Here is a 9,324-nt window from a genome sequence, read left to right as displayed (position 1 = left end):
GAAGACCAAGCATACTAGGTACTAGGCAATAACCACCATGAACCTTTGTTAATATCAAAGAAAACACACACACAGATATACGCATGTAAAAGAAAACAGATCACATAGTGAAAGACATTTTAAAAATTGCAAAACAGAGTACTTAAAATAATACAAAGGAATCAATACAAATGATCACTCATAGCTGAATATCGAAAAATGTAACTTTATATTATTAAAAGATTTTCAGACTAGATCACAAAGTAATACTCTTTATAGAAGAGACCTATCTAAAACAAAATGATCCAAAACGCATAAAATAAATAGCAAACACCTTCCAAGATAAAAATAGGATCAGGATATCAATATCAAAAAAGGTAGAAACCAGATTCAAACAACGGTAAATGAAACACGAAAGGAGGACTTTCTTAAACCGAATGGGCATCCTTCACAGGGAGGGTATAATTATAAATCTTTTATGCTCCAAATAACACTCCTGAAAATTTTATATAAAAAAAAATTACAGAACCTAGAGGAAAACTAGAACACAATCTACTAATATAATTCAGCTCTAACAATCTTATCACCACCATAAGAGCATCTGAAAACAATTGAACCATTGTTGATTACAAATACTTAAGTTAGGTGGGAAAAGAAGTTTATTTACTTAAATGAAAAATCTATCTCAGCCCAAAAGTCAGTAACGTGCATAAAGGAAAAATGAAGCATTTCTACCAAAAGTAACATGCAAATAATTATGATTACAATCACCACTGTTAAGAGCTCCATGTTGGAGGAAGGGGTCAATGCAATTAGCCAAGAGAAAGAAATTAGAAAGATACTTGAAATGTATATGAAAAGCTAAAACTATTGCTATCAAAATGATTGTAAACCCCAGAACACTCAAAAAGCATATATTTATATATAAATAGTAATCAGATACATTATATAATGAAAGTAAATCCATTTACAGTAGCCATAAAAGATTAAAGATCTCGGAATGAATGTAACAAGAAATGTATATGACCCATATTAAAAATACAACAAAACTTTAAAACAGGGCCTCCCTGGTGGCACAGGCAGTTGAGCGCAGCGCTGTGAAGATGTTCGCAGCCTCTGCAGCACGGGTTTGATCCCAGCAGGCCAGGGAGCCACCCACATGGCGCAACAGACTTCTCCTGCCTCGCCCGCTGCTCCCCTCAGCAGTGTATTTCAGTCAGTCTGCCTGTTCTGCTCCCCACTCTCTCTGGTGAATCCTCTCACCCTCCTGCACATCTGGCCTGTACCTCGGTTTTTGTATAAATAAAATAAATCTTTAAAAAAAGAAAACCTTTAAAACATTACTGAAGGAGACAGAAGAACTGAACAAATGGAAACATATATGCCTAGATGTTGTCCAAATATTAAAAATCATTAATATTCTCCTGAATACGTTCATGTGTAACTTTTAAAAAAGGAAGATGCAACAGATCTATGGTACTGGTGCAGAGAAAGATACATCACTAGAAAAATATTCCAAATCCAAACAGACATGTGTGCATACACACGCACACACAATAAAACTTGCATTTGAAGCAAGTGGTTGGATGATAGGTTGTTTTTATATTCTTTTACTTATTTCCTCAAACTTTTATCCCCTACAGCAATAAAAAAACAAAATGTCTTTCATCCCTTTTGCAAAGAATAGCAGAGGCAAACAATTATGGATCAAAGTCTTGTGAATCAGATAATTCCTCTTAATATTTATAAACTGATAACCTAGTCTTTTTTAGGTTTTTTTTATTATTATTATTTTTATTTATACAATAGCCAGGGTACAGGCCAGATGTGTGGGAGGGTGAGAGGATTCACCAGAGACAGAGCCGGGAACAGAACAGGCAGACTGACGAAATACACTGCTGAGGGGCGCAGTGGGCGAGGCAGGAGAGGTCTACTCACCATGTGAGTTGCTCTGAGGCCGGCGGGGATTGAACCTGTGCTGCAGAGGCTGCGGACAGCTTCACAGCGCTGCGCTCAACTGCCTGTGCCACCAGGGAGGCCCTGTTTTAAAGTTTTGTTGTATTTTTAATATGGGTCATATACATTTCTTGTTACATTCATTCCGAGATCTTTAATCGACCACTTTTTTAGGTTTTTTTATTTAAAAAAAAAAAAAAAAAAACAAGAGATTTCTTACCTTGGAGAGTTAGGAGAGAGTAAAGAAAGGAGAAAGGGTACAGAAACTTGATTGATTGTACAGTGCAGGTTATTTATGAAGCTCACAACTAAAAATGAGAAATGGTTTTTAAGGAAATTGTTTGACATTCTTGCTTTGCTACTATTGACATTTAATTATGACAGTTTTTACACATTGAGTCATCTTGTGCAGACCCATGGCTACAAATTCCATACATATGTGATAGAGTCATCTCTCTGGTGGAGATCTTTCTTCTCTTTGGAGGACATGTCCACCTGGATGTCCTATTAACTTAATATGCTTAAAAAAGTCAATGTTCAGCTTACCTCCTCCCACCACAAATCAGTTCTTCTCATAGTCAGCATTTAAGTCTCTGTCATTGTCATTGTCATCTTCTCAGTTACGCTGGGCCTTTTGTCTCTCCTCCCATTCCCATATCTAATTGATTACCAAGAGCTACCAATTCTCTCATAAATAACTCTACTTCATCTGTAGTGTATTCCCACTGACTCTCTCTAGATTTGTCTGTAATTCCTGAACTGCTCAACTCCACTTCTACAGTAGTATATTAGTAATTATTCCAAAATGGAATCCTCTTCTGACTTTTAGTAAATTGCATTATATATACTAAAAGTTCTATAAACTCTTATTAAATGAATGAATAAATGGATGGATATTATTAAATGAATGAATAAATAAATGACAAGTTGGTCAGTGAGTAGAATTAGGCATAGTTATTTTTAGACTTAGCCATAAAACAAATGTTAGAAGAAATGCCAACCAGTTAAAGGCCTTTGCTTAGTCCCAAGCCTCCAAAAACAATTGTCCCTATCACATCATATTATTATAGATGAAGTTGTTTTCCTTTGTAATTAACCTGGGAAAGTGGTTGCACTTTATATGAAATTTTAGAATTGTACACCAATAATAATTGTTATAACCACAATAGGATTTCTGTAGTACCACAGAAACAATGGAGATGTATTTTCCAGTTAATTTAAAATTCAGAATTCTTTTGCTTCAAAGACATACACATTGTACAGCACAAAGGAATGCTTTCCCTGAAATAAAAGCAGCTAATTCTCACCCACTAAATTGCTATTCAAAACACATTCTTCCTAAGTGTACCTAAACACATTTTTTGTAAAGCTAAAAGCATTCACAGATATATAGCACTCAGCTAGCTATAAATTTAAATGCAATCCTGACCTGTATTTTTATGAATTAATAAAAATGCTACTTGCACAATCTAGGTTTTGCAGTTAATCAAGAGAATTGTATCTTTAAGACAGTATCCTAGCAACCTCTCAGCAGCTAAGGAAAGACCCAACTGACAATATACACCGATTTAATTATGCTGCTGGTCTCCATCAAACTTTGCAGTTAATCAAAAAGATACTTAAAAATATACAGAAATTAAGTCACAGCTGAGAATAAGAACTACTGGTGAAGGAGTGAGTGTAAGGGAGGAATTTCATGTAGAACTTTTTATTCCACAGTAGCAATGAAATTGGTAAATTATGATTCCACTAAAAATTGGAAAATTGGAAAATTAGTGGAGGTATCAGAACCAATACATTAATTACCCTAAGAGGTTGCTAGCCAGGTGAAAATTACATTGGGGGTAATCAGATTTATATTCAAAACTACAACCCCACTACATCATCAATAGCCCATCCAGATGTACATTTTCTAATAGAAAAGCTTTTTTTGGAACTGAGCACTGGAGAAACATGTTTCTCTTGAGGAAACATTTGGAAATGTAGCTAATTTCATTACCACTGCTTCCTTCTATCCCAATCACTACTCCCTCTACCCCAACATAGTTACATTATTTTACATGACCTATTCCTTGGCACCATCTTCATATCTGTATCTGTTTATAATAAGATCACATAGAAATAAGTTCTAGATGAGGTAGGGTGGATTTTTGTTAGGTGTTTTATTTTGTTTTGATTTGGTTTTGGCAAGACACATAAATCCAGGAAGCCAGAGAAAGGCTTTATGTAGCAAATAAAATCCAAACTCATGAAAACAAAACTTACTATGTTAATAAATGTTTCTTCTGATTGACTACAGTAATTCTTGGTTATCTACCTCTGTTCTCACAGACAGTAAAGAGTGGATACATAGGAAATACAAGTAGCTCTAATTTCTTTTATTTTACATTCCTTATAGGCTAAATTCTTTTAGATAGCTTTAATATTTATTAATTCTTAAACTCAAGTAATAGAAACCATTAGGCTGGATCACTAAGTACACACACACGTGCACACACACTTTCCTCAGACTTTTAAATTTAAGAAACTTTTTGCTGTAACAAAATGCATGCTCTCAAAAAACATCAAGTTTAAACCATACAGATTAGTTTTTCTTCAGAGAATATCATAGGGTATTTGAAAGATTTTCTTTTTCTGGAAGCTTAGGATTTATAGTCTATGATAAAAGAATGCCATATGAACTACCCACCCAATCTTTTTGGTACTGATTATTCCTATGGCATCCTCTTCCCTGACTAGTTCAAATCTTCTGACAACCACACAGTTATAACTGGCAGTGACAAACTGTAACTGGTTGTAGCCATAAAAGCAACAATGGCTTCCTTCTAATCTAGACAGTGTACAGTGTGAAGGGGGCAAAGATGAATCTATATATAGCAAGTGTACAATGTGGCCCCACCTCCCAAGTACTAGCTTTGAATTTGGAAAACCCTGCAGGTAGCCGTTTGTCTATAAAGGAACACCCACACCCGGCCCCACACAGACAGCGCAGTGTTACCAGTGGTTCTCAAACCTGCATTAGGATTGCCTGGAAGGTTTGTTTGAATATACACAGTCCCACCCCCAGAAAACTGGAGTAGAGCTGTGGCTCTGGGGGGAGACATTGAGATCTATTAAGTATTCAGCAAATTTATTTAAACGATGCAGAATATGTTCAAGAGGAAAACTGTGGTATTGTTCAGGGAGACTCTTTTATTTCCTGCTAGGGTCAAGGAGTGCCTATTTATTCTAAAACTAAACTTCAGTGTTTGGGGGTCCCTGATTCTGGCCCACAGTGATATTGTTTGAGGCAGTAACACTAATAGTTTTCCTGGCCTCTGTTCTTTGGCTCTACTGATTTTCTCTATTGAGAAATATTTTAGAACATATAGATTTGTGCTGATTTAAAAGATCTTTTCTGGAAGAGTATTTACAGACATCACATTAGAAGCAAGTATTGAAGCTAAATTTGAAATTGGGGGAGATTTTTAATAGAAGGAAAAAAATTTCAATAGAACTTTGTTTCTAGGTACCCACAAGCTCTCGATAGCCACAATTTCCTATGTATGGTAACTCTCAGGTGCTTTTTATCAGAGTAAAAGAAATCTCAAACCTATGATGTCTTGTTACAGAGTGTGAAAAATATGGTATAGATTGTGTGAAAAGTTTGCCTAATCAGGATTGTTACCAAGTGGAATGGGAATTCTGAAATTTGATTTTCAGGTCGGTTAGAGAAAAAAGGCCTTTGCCCATGCTATTCAGGGCATTCCCTAGCTCAAGTGGCAGAGGGGCTTCATCCTGAATTCTAATGCCCTGTCTTCCAGATCACAGTATGGGATCCTGATTCCTATCTATCCCTTCTCCATAGAAACAGTTGGTAAAACAAAACTATGTGAATGGAAATGCTCCTTCTGCAGGTTATTCTAGAAGCAACACTCACAGTGTCTCCTGTGGGACACTGTAACCTTTGCATGGGTCTATAAAGAGTCGATTCAAAGATGATAGAGGGTAAAATAACATGTTCAGCTTCCAAAATTCTACAATCACAAGATTCTGTTTAAAAAAAAAAAAGCTGGCAGGGGGGAGGTTAATACCAAAATGCTGACAGGTAGTCTTAAAACAGAAAATGTTGAATAGGTAATGTTCTCCCTCTGTCATGCTTCACTATTTTAATCACTTTCCTCTCTCAAGAATACATAATTTCAGTGAGTCCTTACACTAACCTTGTAAAATATGATCAGTCCCATTTCACATCTGAAAAAACTTAAGGTTCAATTATTAGACCAAAGTTGTAATTAGTGATAAACTCCAACCCAACTCCTAACTTCAAGGGCAGTAGTATTCTTTCTAGATTACTTTGGCTACCCATTTTTAATTTTTGTTTCATTATAGATTGAGATAGAGTATGTTCATTTATGTATGGATATATATATATTATAAAAGTATTTAGGTGGGAAAACATTTATCTAGATGTTTGTGACTTTTCTATTAACGTCTTACTCATCTTACCTACCACTGAAATAGTTCACCCCTTAATAACTAGCCTCATGGTTGTAGTCCTCTATAACAGAAAAGACTTGTTCCTAAGGATTTGGTGTATTGAGGAACTAGTGCTTAATTCTTTGTCTTTTAGTGTTTTCCCCATAAGAGCTATCAATTTTAAAAAAAATTGAAAAAATACAGTGAATATTTATTCATATGTCCATAATTTCTTCAAAAGGGGAAAATGCCTCCTCCAGACCAGATACCCTGGTCATTCCTAAGAGGGGTAGGAAGTCCTTCCTTCCCCTGCACAATAACATCAGCCCAATAGTTGGGCACATAACATTACCCAGCCATTACACTTTGTGAAAGCTCTAGGGAAGATTATCTCTTTGAGATACTTGCCAGCTGAAGAGATGATGCAGGTTTAAGGTTGCCTACTGCAATAATGTAACCAAATGCAAAATTTATTTGGAAATATGACCTGGCAAAACTAAAAAGCAGACAATCACTGTTGTTTAAATTTCCAGATCAAAGCACACTTTGAGATTTCCAGAGTCAAGTAAAAATAAGTTCCTATTTTGCTTAATTTGATCTGTTTCTGTGACATTATATTTGGACTTCTTAAATGGAGATAATTGAACACACTCTTTACCTGTGTCTATTACTTGCATATCACAACTATAAAAAGGAAGTTATATCTACTGAGAAAAAGCCCTGTGAGGATTAAATGAGCTAAAGCACATAAAAACACCAACTGCCATGTCTGGCATTCAACAAATATCTTTTCTCTCCCTCTTTTCACCATTACAAAATAACATAACAATAATTTGAAGTTATGGTTTTTAGTTTTTCCTGTATTGGTATTTGTATTTAATGGAAGAGACCACCGTGAAGTAGGTGCTATCATTAGCCCCATTATTACAGAAGATGAAAGTGCAGAGAAGCTTTATAACTTATCCAGAGTGTCACAGACATTGTGGGAGAGCTGGGAAACAAATGTCACATGATGCAGTCATAAAGTTCTGTGCTACTGAGATGTTGGTATTTGAGATTTGGGAGGCTGTTAACTGTCACCTCTCCTGTGTCACTGAGCCAGTCTTCCGAAAACCTTTCCAAAGTTTAGCTTTTCCATTCTTCAGTGGATTAGAAAACAAGTGTATTAATCCCAGCTCACAGTTAATGCTAATAAGGAAAAGGCCCAAGCTGCAGATCTTAGAGGCAAAATACATTTAGTACAGATGTCCTGTGATCGCTAACCTGTGAATGTTTAGCTTTTTTTTTCACTTGTTCCTTGTGTATAGTGTCGACGCATTATATACTGTGCATTTTCTGGTTATTTCTTACAATTAGCTGTGTATTTAATTTACCCCTCATAACGATTAAGTATTATAAAAAGTCTAACAATAGCCGAGGAACTCTAGGACAGTGAGCAGGTGGGAGAGCAGGACTGGAGCTGCCTGAAGTCTGGCTCACTAGGTGCTTCATCCACTCTCTGAGGGCAGGGCCTGCGTCTACTAGGTCTGGCATCTAATCCACTGCAGAGTGCCCAGAAGCATGCAAATAGTTAATACATGCTCCTTAGTAAAAGGAGAGTACTTTCAAGCCATAGAAGGGGACTTTAAAATAAAGGGGGCATGTATTATATAGAAAGAAAAAAGATTTAAGGGTAGCTCCTTTCTTGACATTTTATGGCACCTCCCTAAATCCAAAAAAATCCCCATTGTCACCCTAATACAAATTTCCCCCCACTTGTCATCAGGCAAATGTGCATGCTCCAGTCAACTAATAGCCAACCAGGAATACCAAAACCTTAATAAGTATAGAGATAGAGGGCCAGAAAAATAGGAAGTCAGCCATGAAATAAATTCATGTTTATGATTCAATTTAGTCATTCCTTCCCCAACCTTTTTAACATGCGCAGTATGTGCCATTACGATAGCTATTAGGGTGAAAGGATTAAACTATAATTATCTGATAAGACTAGCACACTGTCTAACCTGATTAGAGCAAATTCATCTATTTCAACTAAAAATACTGTATCAAAAAAGGTGAAAAATGAAATAAAAACCCTGCAGGTCCTGTTTCCACTACGTATTTCTTAAGTAATGTAAGGTGTCATTCAAATAAAGAGTCATAGTGTGCTTTTAATTTTTATTAGTAAGAGTTCTAAGTACAAATAACCTGACATTTAGAAGAAAATGATTCACTCCCTAAGGTTTGATCATAACCTGTTCTGTATGTTTACTCTCCAATTTCTATGCTTCACACCATAATGCTTCTAAGTCTGTAACTTAATTTCGGGTTGAATTATTGTCGTATTGCATCTGGCTAAAGAGACTAGAAAACATCAAGTATGAAAAAAGACTAAAGTGACTTGAAAATAAAACCGCTTAATAGCTTTTTAAAAAGACTTTAACACAAAATTTAACAAAAAATAGCTAGGAACAAAATTAACATTACATAATATTTTAACAAGAACTGCATTACAAAATTGTTTTACATATATTAGAATGATTTGCAATATATTAGTGCTTATATATTAACAGAAGTAAAAAACTTTATTAACATTTAATATAGTTTAGCACTTTTGATTCTGTTCCCGATAAATGAAAGGAACACAACTGAGATGATAGGCGGTGTATCTTTTAATTAGAGACCTAACCAGGTAGGTCTTGTCAAATAGTTAAGAAATGATATTCAATAATAAGCATTTATAAAAACTCAAGATAAAACTAACTCTAGTTCCATCATCAATATGTATGCTTGGCATCAGATATCATACTATGAGCATAGTATTTGCTCATAGTATGATTCATGGAGGTGTGGGGGGAATGCTCACTTTTAAGTGCCAATGTACATATTTTCTGTTCTTCCTCTGGCATACTACTGCTTCCTGAACAGGAATCACACCCAGCATAATCAACT

The sequence above is a fragment of the Talpa europaea genome (genome assembly GCF_964194135.1).
Source record: "Talpa europaea genome assembly, chromosome: 2".
Lineage (NCBI taxonomy): Eukaryota > Metazoa > Chordata > Mammalia > Eulipotyphla > Talpidae > Talpa > Talpa europaea.
Note: the sequence above shows the minus strand (reverse complement) of the source record.